Here is a 19,253-nt window from a genome sequence, read left to right as displayed (position 1 = left end):
GGAGCTCTCTGTGGTCTACAGGGACTACTGCGATATCTCATGGGGAAAAGCCATGGATGCTGCTGGGGTTCCTGCGGATTCTGTCTTGAGGCGGCCTGAGAGCATTTATTATGATCTTGATATTCGAGAGCTCCCAAGTCTTGACTCCTCTCACTCCGAGAAAGCCCCAGGAGCGTCCAAGCAGCCATTAGTGGACCAACCTATTCCTCTTGGTGGCCAAGGATAGGAAGCCAAAGATCCTCAGGATAAAGGCAAGGATCAAGGTAAGAAGAAAACTCACCCTACGTCCTAGGATCAAGCTCAAGATACTGCTGCCTCCTTGCCCAGTTAGACCACTGATCCCTCGGCCTCCAAGGGAAAGAATTAGTTTTTTTTTTAATTAAGTTTGTAAAAATACTTTCTTTCTAATCAATGAAAAAGTTCTTCTTCATCTTCTATACCATCTCCATATACTTGTTATTGTAAGTAATATTGCTTTGATGTTATTCCAATTTGAGCAGAACCAATAACACCTTGCTAATGATGCCAACAAATTAACTAAGTACCCGCAGAAAACGGTTCACGCAAGAAGTCATGATCAACTTAGTAACCCATGGAAGAGGAAGATTCCTTTTGTATTCTTTAATACTAAAGTAAATCATTCACAACTTTATTTGGTTAAAGTTTTAGCAGGTTTTTGGGGTTTAGTAACTTTAAATGGGTTGGACCATGATTAATATTTATAAGGAACACTGCCAAGTGCTAATTTACCTAAATACGTGGTTTGAGAGAGTTACATAATCTAAGATCCATTTAAATACTTACGGAAATTGTAAGTGTTAACCAATGCATATCATCTGGTCCGAGGATTTCAGACATGATTGAGTTTAATTTTAAACATTTATAAAAATTGTAATGGAGTGTTAACTAACCCATATCATCTGGTCTGAGGACTTCAGGCATGATTGGATTTAAGTTTAAACACTTGTAAAAACTATAATGGAGTATTGACTAACCTATATCATTTGGTCCGAGGACTTCAGACATGATTGGATTTAAGTTTAAACACAAAAAAATTGTAATGGAGTGTTAACTAACCCGTATTATCTGGTCCGAGGACTTCAAGCATGATTGGGTTTAAGTTTAAACACTTATAAAAACTGTAATGGAGTGTTAACTAACTCGTATCATCTGGTCCAAGGACTTCAGGCATGATTGGGTTTAAATTTAAACACTTATAAAAGCTGTAATGGAGTGTTAACTAACTCGTATCATCTGGTCCGAGGACTTCAGGCATGATTGGGTTTAAGTTTAAACACTTATAAAAACTGTAATTGAGTGTTAACTAACCCGTATCATCTGGTTCGAGGATTTCAGGCAAGATTGGATTTAAGTTTAAACACTTATAAAGATTGTAATGGCAACAGAAGACACAAAAACCATAGTATAATAGATAACCATATTGATGAAAGAAAACTCGTTCAATAATAATACCTTTTAAGGTTGTTTACATTCCATGGCCGTGGTATTACATGACCATCTAAGTCTTCTAAAAAAATGCCTCGATGCCAGCCCCTGAAGTGATGCGGTATGACCTTTCCCAATTGGGTTCTAGCTTCCCCCAAGCTGGGTTCTTTGCAGTGCCCACAACTTTTCTTAATACTAGATCGTTAGGTGATAAAGGCCTTATTTTTACGTTGACGTCATAACCTTGTCTGAACTTTTGTTGGTAATATGCCAATTGGACCATTGCGTTCTCCCTCCTTTCTTCAATCAAGCCCAAATTTTTCTCTAGCTGTTCGTTGTTGCTACTCAGACTGTATGAACTAGTTCTTATTGTTGGGAAACCAGTTTCCAGAGGGATAACAGCCTCAGCCCCATAAGTCATTGAGAAGGGGGTCTCCCCAGTAGACCTACGAGGCGTAGTCCTGTATGTCTAGAGGACATGTGGCAGTTCTTCCACCCATTTGCCTTTTGCATCATCTAGCCTTTTCTTTAGTCCTTTTACCATGACCTTGTTAACAACTTTCGCTTGTCTATTTCCCTGGGGATAAGCAGGAGTAGAGTATCTATTTGTGATCCCCAATTCGCGGTAATAACTTCTGAACGCTTTGCTGTCAAACTGAAGGCTTGTCCGAGATGAGTGTATGAGGAATCCCAAATCGTGTGACAATATTTTTCCAAACAAATCTCTTCGCGTCCACATCTTTGATGTTAGCCAGAGGTTCGGCTTCAACCCATTTGGTAAAATAATCTGTGCCGACTAGCAGATACCTCTTGTTTCCTGCTGCTTTAGGGAATGGACCCACAATATTTAAACCCCATTGAGCGAATGGCCACAGGCTGGATAACGGATTAAGGATTCCCCTTAGTTGGTGTATATTTAGTGCAAATTGTTGGCACTGATCGCACTTTTTAACATATTCGTGGGCCTCCCTTTGCATATTTGGCCACCAATAGCCTTGGGTGATGACTCGATGAGCCAAAGATCTACCTCCAGTATGGCTTCCGCAAATTCCTTCATGTAATTCTTCAAAGAGTGATTCAGTCGTCTTAGGATGCACACATAACAAATACGGTCCTGAAAATGAACGTTTGTATAACTTCTGGTTCTCGGACAGCCAGAACCTAGTAGCTTTCCTTCGTACTTTGTCCGCTTCTAAATTTTCTTCAGGCAAATTATCCTACTTTAAGAATTGAATTATGGGGTCCATCCAACTAGGCCCTGCTCTGATCTGCTGAACTAAGACACTTTCAACTCTTATATCTGTGGGTTTGTACAAATCCTTAACAAGGATAACCCGTGGTAGATCTTGTGCCGAGGAGGTTGCGAGCATGGTTAGAAAATCAGCATGCGTATTTCCGCTTCTGGGGATATGATGCAAGTTGAAAGACTCAAACTCTAATTGCAGGTGTCTGACTTGACTCAAGTACTCCTGCATTCTTTCATCTTTCGCTTCAAACACTCCCTTCACCTGGCCAACGACTAACATTGAGTCTGAAAACATCTCCATTGCCTTTCCACCCATTTTTCAAACCATGGTCATTCCCTTCAGTAGAGCTTCATATTCGGCCTCATTATTTGTGACCGAGAAGTCTATCCTCAATGACTTTTCAATGATAATTTTCTCAGGGGATATTAGCATTAGCCCCACTCTGGAGCCTTTTTGATTCGCTGCGCCATCCACGTATACTTCCCAAGATAAGTGACCTTGTTGAGAAATCATGCCAACCAATTTTCCATCCATGTTCTGTGCTGGATTCAATTCTTCTAACAGGTGTTTAGTGAACTTGGCCACTAGATCCGCGAGTATTTGACCCTTCATGGAGGTGCGAGGCATATACTTGATGTCAAAAGCCCCTAGAACTGTATCCCATTTAGCTATCCTCCCTGTGTAATCAGCACTTCGAAGTATTGCTTTAAGTGGGAACTAGGTGAGGACGACGACAGTATGTGCTTGGAAATAATGAGGCGGCTTTCGTGTACCTAGTACTACTGCCAGGATGGCCTTCTCCAGTGGCAGATAACGAGTCTCGGCTTCATGCAGCGACTTGCTCACGTAATAAACTGGCTTTTGTACACCGCTATCAACTCTTATCAACACCAAACTTACTGTAAAAGGAGCCACAACAATGTAGGCAAAAAGGACCTCATCTGGCTTAGGACTGGACATGATCGGTGGCCAAGCAAGATAGTCTTTAAGTTGTTGAAAATCTAAGGCACACTCTTCATTCCACTCAAACCCTTTCCACTTATTAATTAACAAGGAAAAAGGTCTACACCTATCCACCGATCGAGAGATGAATCGGTTCAGAGCAGCGGCCATTCCAGTAAGCTTTTGGACCTCCTTAGGATTCCGAGGTGGTTGCAAATTGTTTATAGCCTTTATCTGGTCGAGATTGACCTCAATCCCTCGGTGAGTCACCATGTAACCTAAGAACTTGCCTAATCCCACGCCAAATGAACATTTGGAGGCGTTTAAACACAGCTTGTACTTTCTAAGAACTTCAAAAATGTTCAAAAGGTCGCCCACATGTTCTGAGACTACCTTACTTTACACGACCGTGTCATCTATGTATACCTCAATGTTTTTGCCTAACTGTGATTCAAACATCCTCGTCATCATTCTTTGGTATGTAGATCCTGTATTTTTCAAACAAAATGGCATCACCTTATAGTGGTAGTTCCCAATGGAGGTAACAAAATCATTCTTTTCTTGATCATCCAGGATTAGGGGTATTTGGTGATAGCCTTGAAAGGCATCTAGGAAGCTCATTCGAGGATGACCTATCGTTGCATCCACTAATTGATCTATTTTGGACATAGGAAATAGATCTTTCGAACACGCCTTATTTAGGTCTGTGAAATCTACTCACACTCGCCACTTCCCATTCTTCTTCTTCACCACCACAGTATTAGCTAGCCATTTAGGATAAAACACCTCCTTAATAGCTCCAGCTTGCTTGAGCTTCGCTACTTCCTCTCGTACCGCATCAGCGTGCTCCTTGGATGGGCGCCGAGGAGGCTGTTTCTTAAGGACGACTAGTGGGTTGACATTCAAGTGATGACAGATGAATTCTAGATCCACTCTTGGGGCTACACAGGCGTTCCAAGCAAATACATCTATATTCCTTCTAAGAAATTCTACCAATTCTTCCTTCTTTTGAGGTGGCAACTAAGAGCCGACTTGAAAAAACTTCTTTGGATCATCCCCAATAGCGACCTTTACCAAATCTTCACATTTTGTCTCCTCAGCTGATTTATTGATGGGCGTCGCTTGGTATTTTAATTGCTATAAATCTTCTCCTGGATGGGCCGAGGACTCAGCTTCGGGCTTATGCTGTATGGCAGCCACCAAAGCACCTTTTGGCCACAGATTGATCTCCCAAAATTTCCTGAACCCAGTCTTTAGACGGATACTTAATCTTCTGATGCAAAGTAAAAGAAACAGCCCCTAGTGCATGAAGCTAGGGTCTGGCCACAATCGCTGTATATGGTGAATATGCATCTATAACAATGAAATTCACTTCCACTATCTCCAGACCAGTTTGCACAGGTAATCGTATTTGACCCCTTCGGGACAACGATCTTTTTGTCAAAACTCACCAGAAGGGAACTATAGGGAGTTAAGTCCTCAGGTTTTAAGTTCAGCCCCTTGTAAAGGTCAAGGTACATTATCTCAGTGCCATTGCCTTGGTACACCATCACCCTCTTCACATCATACCCTCCAATCTTGAGGGTAACTACCAAAGCGTCATCATGGGGTTGGATAGTCCCAGGACTGGTGGAATTTCTCTTTTAGACCTCTTCAGATGCTGATTAACATCTCCTGTGGATAGGCGGGCCACAGACATTATCCTAGATGGCCAGAATCTTGTTCTCCCCGGTGCAGCGAAGATGACATTGATAGTTCCCAAGGGGGGTCTTGAAGAATCATCTCTTTGAGGTTCCGAGCTGGCCTAACTCCCTTGGCCACTAGAATGATGCATGAGTTGTTTCAATTTGCCCTCGCGGACAAGTTGGTTCAAATGATCCCACAGACTTCTACAATCCTCAGTGGTATGCCCATGATCCTGATGGTATTGGCAGTAGAGACTATGATTGCGTCTTTCAGGGTTTCCTACCATCTTATTCGGTTGTTTGAAGAATGGCTCGTTCTTAATTTTCTTCAACACTTGATGCACTGGCTCTTTGAAAACAGCGTTGACTGCTTGGAGGTTTGCTGATCCTGACTACCCAGCAAAATCCCTACGCGGTTTGTTATTACTATATCGATCAGACTTGAAATCCCTCATCTCCTGAGGGACAACCTTGTCCTTTCCCTTCCCTTACTGCTGGTCCTCTTCAACTCTTTTATACATGTTAATCCGGTCCATGAGTTGACACACATTGGTAACGGGCTTACCAGTCAAGGATTTTCTTAAACCATGCTCGGATGGCAGGCCGAGCTTAAATGTACTGATGGCCACATTGTCGAAGTCACCCTCAATCTTATTAAACAACTCCCAATATTTGTCGGAATACATTTTAAGGTTCTCGCCCTCCTACATGCTCAAGGACAGGAGGGAAGCTAACGACCTAGGAACTCTCCTGTGGGTCACAAACCGGGAACCAAATGCCTGAGTGAGTTCATGGTAGGAATTTATGGATTCTGCTCTTAGGCCATCGAACCATCTCATCGCGATAGGTCTGAGACTAGATGGAAAGACCTTACACATCAAGGCCTCGTCCTTGGAATAGATAGCCATTCTCTGGTTGAAATGGCTCACATGCTCAACATGGTCTGTTCGCCCGTTGTAAATGGTGAAAGTTGGCCGATGAAAACGTTGGGGAAGTTTCGCCCCCTCAATCCTACACGTGAAAGGCGACTTAGAGATTTGGTCTAGGGCTCTACTCATAGCGTCGTTTCATACATCCCTATGTGGCGAGCTTTTAAATCACCGCTCGTTATGGAGCTCCTCTTCGTAAGAAAAAGACTCACTAGGCGGAGTTCGAGACCTTCGCTTGTATATATATATATATTTTTTTTTTTAAATTCTGAACCTCTCCATCCGTGCACAAACATAATTAAGATTTTTTCTCTAAAAAAAAAAAATTAAGATCTTTGTTTCTAGATTTTTGAAGTATTGTTTTGGTGGTTAAACTGTCGTTTTCCTTTTAAAACTTTACAAAACCTTGGTAATTGATTTTTCTAAGTCCTGTAGCATTCATGATGTTGATGGATGGGGCTCATTAAAAGTTGGGCTTTATATGTATGATGAATAGATAGGCACGGCAATGTGGTGGGTGTTGCCGTGTTGTAGAGGTTGGCTTAGTTTGTGAGTCTTGTGATTTATTATATGGAGTTGACAAGGTAATATGGAGATTTATTATGTAAGATAATGTCTAAAATTCTAATTTTACTTTATCATAGCATTTTTGCTTTGTCCAAGAAAAGTATTCATTCAAAAATATTGATTACGTGGGTTCCAAACATTCCAAGCCTCACGCGTTGTACGTCAAGGAAATAAGCCAGCTCATATTTTGGCAGCTTTTGCTAAAAATATTGATTCTTTTGTGACATGGATGGAAGAATGTCCATCTTTTCTCGCATCCGCTGTTTCTCAGGATGCTATGTTATTTTATGATTCTTAATGAAATGAAAGTATTTCTTATCAAAAAAAAAAGAAAAAAAAGAAAGAAAAGTATTCATTAACCACCAAGAAAATATACTCTTTGACCACTAAAAAAATAGGAATTAAAATCTTATAATTAAATAGACAATAGAAATAAAGGTTTGGTGGCTTTACCCAAGAGTCATCCCACATAAGAAAGGAATCTATATATATAAATAAGGGAAATGCTAACGAGTGTCCTTAGGGCACTCATTAAGAATCCAATTAAAGAAAGTTTTTATGGGAAAAGAAAAAAAAACAATTAATATTTTGACAGCTTTTTTCATTTCCCATAAAAGTGATGTCAAAACTTTCCTAAAATGAATTGTTAATGAGTGCCCTAAGAGCACTCGTTAGCATGACCCATATAATAATAGGTGAAACAGAGAAAAATTCAAATTAAAATTCCAAATTAGAGTTCTAATTTTGTGCAATGTGTCCAAAATTATTTATTCTTAAAGAGTTTTATTTCTTAATTTTAGAATCAAATGTGGGATCACGTCATAAATATTCATTTAAGTGAGTTATTAAGTACAAAAACTAAAAAGTCTAGAATAAATGAATCGTTAGAAAAAAGTGCTTCACAATAAAATTTTTTTTTTTAATTTTTAAAAAAGGACAATTTACATTTTATACTTAATAATATTCTTACAAAATTTTTTAAAGAATTAACAAAATATAAAAACTATCAATAGTATTTAAATTATAGATATAGGAATTATATTATGCATCTTTTGGTATATTTTCAAGTGTATCCATGTATATGCATGGGGTTACAACCTAATTTGAATTAATTTGAGAGAGACTTATAGAGATTTTATTATTTGTGAGTCCTATTTGAGTCTATATACACTTAGTAATCTCTTTTTGATATAGTGAATTCACCTGTTACTACTTGTGGACGTAGGTTATTGTCGAACCACGTAAATTACTAGTGTTCTTCTCATGTGTTGGGTTTTTTTTTTTTTTTTTCCCATTAATTATTTGGAAATCTTTCAAAAACCAATAATAATTTTTATAATCAATCTTGTGTGGAAGTGTCACCCAGAGACACTTTCTCACAATAAACTGGTCTTTGATGTTAGAATTATAGTTAAATGGTTAAATTCGTCATTTCTTAATTGTTTAAGCTTTTGGGACTATTAATAAGTTAATATAGTATCAAAGTAAGAGATCATAAATTTGATATTTGGTTTTACTCTACCTTTCATTTAAAATATTACAAATCTAACATATTGGCCACACTTATTAAGGGGGGGAAGGGGGAGTTTAGGGCCACATGTGAGGGCAAATATTAAAATTATGGTTAAATGATTAAATTCAAGTTTCCCTAATAGATTAAACTTTTAAGACAATTGATAATTTAACATTAGAGATGACAAAATATCTAAAAATGAGAAAAATTGTATAATATATTCTGAGTAAAGAGAGTGTGCCCTTACTCTTGATTAATTATTAGGTACTTTTAGAGGAATGAGCAACATGTCATTGTATATCAGGAGTATCAAATACTTTCCCTTACTCTTGATGCAAAAAAAAAAAAAAAAAAAAAATCCTACTCAAGCAATGAGCATATTCAAATACTTTTCCCTTACTCTTGATGCAAAAAAAAAAAAAAAAAAAAAAAAAATCCTACTCAAGCAATGAGCATAATATTGTTGGAAGCCCTTACTTTCATTGAAAATTTAAAAAAGTGTGTTGAGGATAATAAAAAATATACCCAAAAAAAAAGATTAATATACATATATAAACATATACTATGAAGTAGGATTAAAAAAGGAATTTGCATTCATTTGGGTATCATGTAGTTTCTGGTAGCTGATTTGCATTATCTTTATGTATCATGTAGTTTCTAGTAGCTGATTTGCATAGTCTATGTCACAAGTGAGATAAAGCTAAAAAGTTATTTATTCATCATATAGAAAAATCACCACCAACCATATTTAGTGTTTGTTTGGAACAACTTATTTAGTTAAAATTGAAATTTTTTTGTTGAAAGTGTAGAAAAAAAGTTAAAAAATAAGCTGAATAATACAGTGAGACTCATTAATAGTATTAAAAAATGTAGTGGAACTCATGAATAGTAGTAAAAATAAGCTGAAAGTGGAGATAAGCTAAAAAATTCAGCTCATCCCAAACGCATACTAATTTTAGTTGACAAAAAAAAACCCTTTCACCAGTGTAATGCCCCCACTTTGATTTTATGGAAATGTTAAAAAATGCAATAAAATATTGGTTTAGGAACTATTTAATGAGAAAATAATAAAATAATTAATTTTATTGATAACATTTTATATTTCCAATAAAAATAATGTCAAAACTTTCTTAATATGGTTTATTAACAATGAAAAATGTTAACTAATGCTCTAAGGGCATTGGTTAGAGCATTGATTTATGAATTATTTTTAGAAACATTTTATTAGGAAAATAATAAAATAACAATAAATATTGTTGACAACTTTTTATATTTTTCTTGAAAGTAGTGTCAAAACTTTCCTATTATGATTTATTAACAATTACTCTAAGAGGTGTGTACTAGTTAACTCAATTGGTAAAGTTTCTGATGATTGAATAAGAGATCTGGAGTTCAATCGCCGCCTACACCAAAAACCAATTGGTGTCTTGGTCTAATAATAAAGAGCTATAATTAGAAATGGACGCCATAGGTTGAAATTCTCTTAATTTTTTTTTTTTTTTTTTGCCTTAAGAGTATATATTAATATGACTCATTAACAATTGTTCTAAAAACCCTTCTAAAATGACCCTTGTTATAAACTCATGCACAGTTGAATCTTTTATGATGTATTTATTTGACAATGTTACACAAATTCAATTAATGCACTCGATTACCGTATCCGGCGGGATTATTATGTAGCTCAACATTGATTGTTAATTGCTATGGTTGGCCAATGAGTGCTGTTTACATACAGTTCTCTGAATATTTCATGGCCCATATGTGTTCGTACACAAAATTGAATGTACAATGGGTATGGATAACGCTCTCACGACAAAAAATTGGATGTATAATGGGTATGAATAATGCTCACTACAAACTACAAAGTAGAAACAGCTTTTCAAAGCTAACAGCACCCATACATAATTTCAACTAGTTTTGGAAATATCTGGATTTGGTAAATGGCCCATTCTCGATGTTACAACACTTTAATACAAAGATGCGGTTTATATCCAATGCACTAATATACTAATACGTTAGGATACGAACATGTGTCCGCATTTTAATATGTCCAGTGTATTGATGCATTAAATATAATCTCAACCCTTAATACAACATTAGCAAAAAAATTATATGCTTAGTCTACTAAGACCATTTGTTTTGTGAGTACTGGTGGCTTGATGATCATGAGCGCGTGACATTTGCATGGCGAAGGTGCCTTTCTTGGGAGAGTAATTTTGCAAACCTGCAACAGCATTAATTATATGCTTTTGCATTAGCTTAATGTGAAAACTAAAAACAAAACTTTTCTCTAAAGAAATTGTAGAATATATATATAATAACAGTTTGATATATTTATTTTTAGTACCTTGTGAGAGCAGCTTCATTAGTTTCATGGTTATAAGAGCACCCACAGCAGTGGAGCTAAATTGCTATAATGCTAAAATTTAGCTCCACAAACATAAAAAACCTCATGCAGCAGTGGTGGTAAAGTTAAAATTTATAGATGAATTGCTACAGTGCACATCTAAAAATAGGTGTGCACTGTAGCTGAAGCAAAAAATAAAATATATTTTTTTTATTCGGCCGGTTAAATAAAATAATAAAAATTCTCTCTCATATCTCATCTCTCTCAGTCACTCTCTCATCTCTCTCTCAGTCACTCTCTCAGCTCTCTCTCTCAGTCAGTCTCTCCGATCGCCTCACGCCGCCGATTGCCTCACGCCGCCTCACGCCTCACGCCGCCGATCGTCTCATCTCATCTCATCTCATCTCACGCCGCCGATCGCCTCAGCCACGCCGTCCCAGTCGCCGATCGCTCACCCCACGCCTTCCCAGCCGCCGATCGCCTCAGCCATGCCGTCCCAGCCGCCGATCGTCTCACCCTATGCCTTCCCAGCCGCCGATCGCCTCACCCCACGCCTTCCCAGCCACCGTGGTTGTGGTTTTGGTTTTTGTTTTTGTTTGTTTGTTTTTTTTTTTTTTCTATGTTGTGTTGTGGTTGCCTGGTGGTTGTGGCCGGTAATGGTGGTGGTGGTTGTGGTTTTGTTTTTTTTTTTTTTTTTTTTTTTTTTTTTTTTCTATGTTGTGTTGTGGTTGCCTGGTGGTTGTGGCCGGTAATGGTGGTGGTGGTGGTTGTGGCTGTGGCTGTGGCCGATGGCAGAGGAAGTTGTGGGTGGTGCTGTGAATTTTATTTTTTGGAGTAGGATATATTATTTTATTGTAGAGGGTATATTATTTTAGTGTAGAGAATATATTATTTTATTGTGATGTTTATATTATTTTATTGTGTTAAAAGCTAAAATAGATCCACTGCTGTAGCATATGTGTAGTTAAAATAGATAAAGTAACTTTTAGTGTTGCTAAATAGCTAAAATTATAGATCCACTGCTGTGGATGCTCTAAGCCTCATAAACTCCTGTCTCCAAGTTCACCCTAGCTACTGGTTTCTTTAGCAACTCTTCACCAACTTTCACAAGATCATCCAAATTTTGTTTTGTGGCCACGTCCACAGAAGTTACTGTCCCAACCAAAGTATCGTCCTGCATTGTTTTGATTCAAACTTGCCTATGTTAATTAAGTGAACAAAAACTTTTGACTTTTATATCATGAATTTTATTACATAAGACTTGTATAACAATGTGTCAATTCTTAAATACAAAACAAAAAATGTAAGAAAAATATCAAAGTTTTTATTAATTTTACTATAAATGTTTTCAAACTAACGTCGTCATAATAAATGTGATCATTGTCACTTCAACACATAATAAATAAATGTTTGAATCAATTTTTTAATTCTTGACGAGAAAGTCTCAATACACAACAAAAATCTCACAATATTCTTATGATACATTTATTTTTAGTTGTAGTGGATTTGTGTATAATCTTATTTTATTTTGACCTATGATGAATTGGCACCTCAACTTGTTGAGAAAATATTGTGAAATTTTGTTATGTCCATAGGAGAACTCGATTGGTGAACATTGATTTACAGGATTTGTGTAATAAAATATGTACTAACTCCTAGTCTCACCCAAAGAGAGATTAAAAAATTTATTTATTATTATATTATTGATGTGTCATTAATTGCATTCATTGACATGTAAGTTATTAATTTATTTCTTCGTAATAAAATTGGTAATAGTTGTAGTATTTTCTTATGTATGGAAGGTCTGAATGATATATATGTACCTGAATCCGCAGGTAATTTTTCTCAGAATGAAGGGCTTGAAAAACCACAGAGAGGTAGACATCAACCATGTCTGCACTTGCGTGAGAAAATACATCAATAATTGGGGTGGAAACACCACTTGTTAACCAGTCTAGCAGGCCCCACTTAGATGCCTCGTGTGCCCTGTATTTTCCTTCGGCTTTTTTTGAGCCAGTTCCTAATGATATCACCAAAAACCTTCCATAGTCCATTGGTTTTATTGAAGGGAAGTCAGAACTTCCTTGAAGGATCTGCTTTGTCACTTCACCAATGGCAAGTAAAGCCTGAAATTGCACCAATTTAGTAATACTAGAATAATGATTAAATGATTAAATTTATTATTTTTTAAACAGGTTTATAATTAAAAAATATTAGGAAATTTATTATGGAAAATGTTAACCAGCACTGCCTGGTGCTGGTTAAGTGCAGAAAAGACAAAAAAAAATTGTCAGAAAAAGTCAAAAAAATTCTGAATGGTACTACAAAACTGAAAAAATGACATGGATTGCAAAAAAAGACAAAAATTTGTTAGGAAAAAGTAAAAAAAATTTTGTGGTTAACAGGCACCGCGCGATGCCCATTAACACAACCCATTTATTATATATAATAATCATTAGGAGTCATGTGAAGTTTGAAAAAGACATATACCGGATTATTAGCAGCAACACCACCATCTGTAAGGTTAAATTCTCTCACAAAACCCTCGGGGTCTACAGTTTCAAAGTAATAAGTTGGAAGATAAGTTGGGGCAGCTGAGGTTGCTATGCAAATATCAGAGAGTAAGGCATTCATGCTTGGGTTGTTCTTTACCTGTTTTCAACACCAAATCAGAGTAAATGTTAGTACAATTCAGCCCCATCATTTGCAGTCACTTTCTTATCCAGGGTTAATCTGAACCACTACATATATTTGGAAATTAAAGAAAAAAAAAAGTACTGGGGCAATTAACAAATTAAAAAACCATTTTAATGAGAAGAAGACAAACCTCATTGCTAGAAAAAATGGTTGGCTGGAGTCTTTTGATGTCAAATGTTGGAATAACAACATTAGTCAATGTCTTTTCCAATTTTGTATGTCCTAGTTTTTCCTTAACAAGGTTATGCAGATATTTCCCATCATACTTTGGTCCAGCTAGAGCTTTGATAATCTTTGTAAGATGAGGAAGTACTGGACAACTGCAATTTGGAAAAAATAAAATCATGTTAAAAACCAAAACATATGGGGTCAAGTCAATAATCAAACAGATATATATATATATATATAAACACTAATGATATTTTTATATCTCATGCTCTAATTCTTACCTGTTCTGTGGGAAGATGCGAGGGCAGTGGTTTAGGTAGAAATCCTTGATATCCTTGGCAGCAAAGACAGGTCGGTTATTTTCATTTGGAGCAGCTAGCATGGCGGTGACAAGACCACCTGTGCTTGTTCCTGAGATAACATCAAAATAATCTGCTATTCTTGCATCTTCACCATCCAGTTTCTGCACCATACATAAGCAAATATAGAGTAAGTACTTGGAAAGATTGCATGTTGAACCCTTATAAATGATTTAACAAAGCAGAACTTCACTAGTAAATGAAAAAAGGTGTTGAATTTCTTTAGGTTTGTGGCATGAAACATGTATGATTAGTATATAATATATTTTTCTACCTGAAGTTCAGATTCTAAAAAACTAAGGATAGTTCCTGGGATAACCCCTCTTATTCCACCACCATCAATGCTGAGAACAGTGATTAGGTTTCCATTAGTTGGAGGATGTAGGGGTACATTTGTTGAAGAGAGAGAGAGATAGAGAGGATTTAAGAGCTTTAGAGAAACTATGAACTTTTAAGGAAGTTAAAAAGAGAGGATTATGTGACTTGAAATGTCTTCTTTTCATGGAAGTATGTGTATTTATAGTACTCCTCAGTCATCTCCTTGTCCGAAGATTCAACCGCGTCATTGGATTGGGTCATAAGCCTTAAAAGAAAGTCATTGGATCAAAGTGTATCAAATTTGACCGATAACTTGTACCTTTTCTGATATTGTTTACGTACATACATACTGAAAATTCATAAACCAATGTAGTGATTGGAAAGTTCGTGTGAATTACAAGCATTGCTTCTTACTTTGTCACAAAAATTGTCCCTTTAGGCTATGGTTACTGTAAGTGAGAATTGTAGGGGTGACCACTTCAAAAAGAATTGTAGGTAAGAATGAGTTTGGTTAGACCATAAAGGCAATATGGTTCTGGTTAGGCAACAGGCCTAACAAAGGTGCTCATGAATGGCTACCCCCAAGTTAATCCCTACCTAGTGGCTAAAATTAAATTTAATATTATTCTCAAGCTATGCTTTTGCCACGTACAATGGCTGCAACATTCAAGAATAACAAAAGAATCAAACTTTGCATTTCACATGTTAATTTGATTCGCAATAGGCGGTGCCTCAAGTAACCAAAAGATGTGTTGGATATATACATGTGAGTAGAATGTTCATATAGAGAAAAAGAAAGGAAGTTGAGAAATTAATATAATATAGTAGAGCTCCTATGTCATATTAAGGACTCAATTGGAGTTTTTCCAATAGTATTATCTTCCCAACATGTTGATGATGTTGGGGAGATAAACACCTTGGACTCAATTGGAGTTTTCCTAAGTATTATCTTCCTGACATGATGGTGATGGTGGGGAGACAAAACACTTTAAGGAGACTTCTTGAGTAGTTAATTTATAGAGACACACTTGGCTCAAAAGGTCTAACTATGAGTTTAACTATGTTATATTAACCACTCATTATTATTATCATCATTCAATTTAGGATTTCAATAAATCGTATACACCTAACCGTTGATCATATCATTGAAAAGTCATTTGGGGTACTTGTCAGAATTCAATATTCAAACAAATGCGTACAATTCAATTACATCTAATGCTTAAAGGAAATGTGAAAAACTAAATAATTCTATTGGCCTTTTGCATTTTGTCTTCAAATCATGTTGAATTATTGACCCTATGTATCTATACCATTTTGCAAATCCGACATGCATGGTTATTCATTCTTAAAAGATTTGATTGTTCTGTCAAAAAGGAAAGGAAGCAAGTCTTACAGCTATGATACTTAGTTTTGGTAAATTTCCCAGTTGACATAGTCAAACTTTAGAGAGAGTTGTCTAGGTTATGCTTCCTTTTCTCTTTGGCTAAAACAAATGTGAAGAAAGGGCAAATGGAATTTTAAATGTGGAGAATATTATATCCATTATCAGAGGATAACTTGCAAATGCAATTCTAGTAACTGAGTACTTGTTAGAATTCAACAATTCAACATATGTGTACCATTCAATGTCAAGCGCTGCATAAGAGAAATGTAAAAACTTGATCATTTCTAGGACCTTCAGTAGAGATTAATGAAAGAAAAAAAAAATTACAGTAGAGATTAATGAAAGAACTGCAGCATGAAATTATGCGACTTGTCTCTAAAACTTAAACTATTAGGAAAATGGTGAATTAAATCATTTAACCATTATTCTAACCGTAAGTAGTTCATATTGAGAGTTTACTAAGTTTTTTTTTGACCGGAACTTTGATTTAGCACCACCGGTTTAGAATTTTCTATGGCAGTATTTGACTTACTGCATTTCCAATCTAGTATTAACTGATATTTGAATTGCTGCAAATTTTTTAATTTTTTATATTATATGATTTGTTTTTTTCTTTTGTCTTTGGTCTTTGCCTTTATTTATCTCTTTGTCTTTGTCTTGTCTCCATATTCTGCACTACTAACAAAAACTTTTCTTTCCTTTACTTTTTTCTTTCTTTCTCACTTGTCCCTATTATTGCCCAGACAAACACTACTCACAACACTAATATTCTCTAATCTCCACAAACTCTACTCTCTCCCTCTCTATCTCTCTTATCTATATAATATAAGAGAGAGTCACAAAGCCAAAAAGCCAAAAAAAAAGAAAAAGAAAACACCACAGGCAGTCAGGCACAGATTCAATTCACAATCACAGAATCACCAACATCAGTTCATCACTCATCAGTAAAAACACAAACACCACAAGTCCACAAGTCCACAACCACAAGCATAGATTGTTAGATTCTGAGAACTGTGAAGGCTGGAGCAGTGGAGCAACGAAGCTGGGCTGGGCAGATCGAGCAACCGTAGGCGGCAGCAAGATGGGTCTCGCGTGGCGGCGTGGGTGTGGCTGTTTCCGGTTTGGGTATGCGACAGCTGACAGCTGACAGGGACGGGTCTCGCGTCATGGCGGCGTGGGTACTGGGTAGCAAGATGGGTCTCTCTCGCGTGGGCGTGGGCAGCAGCGTCTCTGAGTACTCTCTAAGTCTCTCGCCCCTCACTTTCATTTCCTTTTTTCCTTCGTTTTTCGCTTTTCCGTTTGGTTTCGGAGTCTTGGACTGCTGGAGAAATTATAAAATTCACGTTGGGGAAAAGTGACGTTATAAAATTAATTATTGACTTAATAATTTTAATCAAGCAAATTTTTTTTTTTAATGAAATGATAGTTCACCTCACTTGTCTACTCAATAATTTCTCGGACCGCTGGTTTTTCTTATTTTAAAAATTTTACCCACTAATTTTTTTTTTTTTTTTTGGGCCCAGGGGATCCGGCCCCTTAGGACCTCAGAGCATCCACAGCAGTGGAGCAATAATTATAGCTATTTGGCACCACAACAAACCACTTTATCTATTTTAACTACACACGTGCTGCAGCAGTGGATCTATTTTAGCTTTCAACACAATAAAATAATATAAACACCACAATAAAATAATATATATCCACAATCAGCTATTTATTTTTTTTTCACTATTCATCTTCTCTCTGTCTTCTCCCTCACTGCCCTCTCTTCAACCCACAGCCCCTCACGGCACCACCACCATCACCGCCACCACCACCACCACCACTAGCACTAACACCACCACCACCACCACCACAGCAGAAAAAAAAAAAAAAAATCCCACAGCACCACAAAACAAACCCACTCTACCATCAGCCACAGCCAACGCACACCGGAGCACAACCACGACCCAGCAGTGGAGTGGAGGTGAGGGAAGCCACTTCGATCCACCAGGCCGGAGGCGATCGGCTGCGTGGGTTTGAGGCGATCGGCGCCGGGTCGGCGCTTGGGTCTAAGGCGATCGCTGCTGGGCGGCGCTTGGGTCTGAGGCGATCGCCGCTGGGCAGGGGCTTGGGTAGGCGCTTGGGTCTGAGGCGATCGGCGCTGGGCAGGCGCTTGGGTCTGAGGCGATCGGTGCGGTCGGTGGCGAGTGGAGGAAGGAGGAAAAAGAAAAAGAAATGGCGAAGGAGGAGAGGAGCATACCGCGCCGAGTTGAGGACGGCGGTGACGGAACCGGAGTTGAGGATGGCAGTGATTGTAGCGGAGCGTCTGTGGGTGAGCTTGAGAGGCTTGGAGGCTTGAGAGTTCAGAGATGAATGAGAGAGAGTGAGAATACAGTGGGAGTTGAGAGCTGAACAAGAAAGAGAGACCGGTTTTGATAAATGAATAAAAAAATGGAAGCAAGTGGATCAGTGGAATAAAAAAGCATTTTTTAGTTTTAGCTCCATGCTACAGTGCACATCTATTTTTAGATGTGCACTGTAGCGAATCATCTAAATATTATTGCTTTAGCTCCACTGCTAGAGCATCATTTTAATGAAAATGGTGCTAAAATTTAGCATTATTGCTTTATACCACCACTGCTGCAAATGCTCTCACCTGGGTCTGTCCCTCGTCAGATACAAAACCCTAAAAATTGAAATAAAACACACACAAACAGCTAAACCTAGCTCAAACCCCTAGAATTGAAAACAAAAAAACCAGAATACCCAAACAGTTAGGGTTTAAGATTCCATGTAATTATGATTAGAGTCCTCAATATATACAGAGAGCTAGAGAGAGAGAGAGAGAGAGAGAGAGAGGAGTACCGTGTTTGAGCATTTTGAGGAAAGCGAGGGAAGAGATATAGACTTGCTCCGACGAGTCGAGAGTCGGAGAATCTGGTGGCGGATGGGCCAAACCACCACCGGCGCCGGCGAACATTCACTGCAATCTCTCCATACCTGACATATAGGGTGTGTTTCTCTCTCTCTCTTCTGAGTTTTCTTTCTTATCAAGATTTCTCTAACGTTCTCTCTGCTCTGCTTTTGCTTGGGCTTCGTCTTTTTATATATTGGTTCGGATCCAATAACATTTATATATGAAAGTTTTTTGGGCCTTTTTTAAATATGGCTCATACTGAAAATAGATGGGCTTATGTTTTGTGTTTCAGCCGCTAGGGATATCTGGGCTAGTCCAGTTTTAAATTCTTTTATTGCAGATCTAGGCCCAAGTATGGGGACTTGGGTTTTTTTTTTTTTTTTTTTTTGGGGTCATGATAGGGCATTAAAACTTAAAACCCAACAAATCCATGAAATTTCCCTTTTGGTAAAGAAATTTTAAAGAGATCCTGTCCTAGGCAAATTTTAACATCTTATTATAAGCCCATCCCACAGGTATCTAAACTCAAATTAGTCTCAAATGGTCAAATATGGAAAATTATTAGGTATTTAGAGAGTATGGTGACATGATACTTCATTCTCTTACATATTCAGTGAACTCTTAATAAATTTAATTAGTGAGACCTGCTAGGAATGTGAGTTGAAAGAGCATCACATCACAATATATAATATATGAGAGTACTTAATAATTATGTCTCAAACATATACATTTACTAGATAATAATTCTTGTA

The 19,253-nt window shown here is 37.3% G+C and overlaps 1 pseudogene; it reads right to left on the bottom strand.

Moving 5' to 3' along the window:
- Window positions 1-10,126: 10,126 nt before the first annotated feature.
- On the bottom strand, window positions 10,127-18,564 carry LOC112017553 (patatin-like protein 2; annotated as a pseudogene).
- Between the last annotated feature and the right edge of the window lie 689 nt (window positions 18,565-19,253).

Source organism: Quercus suber, unplaced genomic scaffold, assembly GCF_002906115.3.
Source record: "Quercus suber isolate HL8 unplaced genomic scaffold, Cork oak 2.0 scaffold_138, whole genome shotgun sequence".
Lineage (NCBI taxonomy): Eukaryota > Viridiplantae > Streptophyta > Magnoliopsida > Fagales > Fagaceae > Quercus > Quercus suber.
This window is presented reverse-complemented; position numbering and strand designations above follow the sequence as displayed.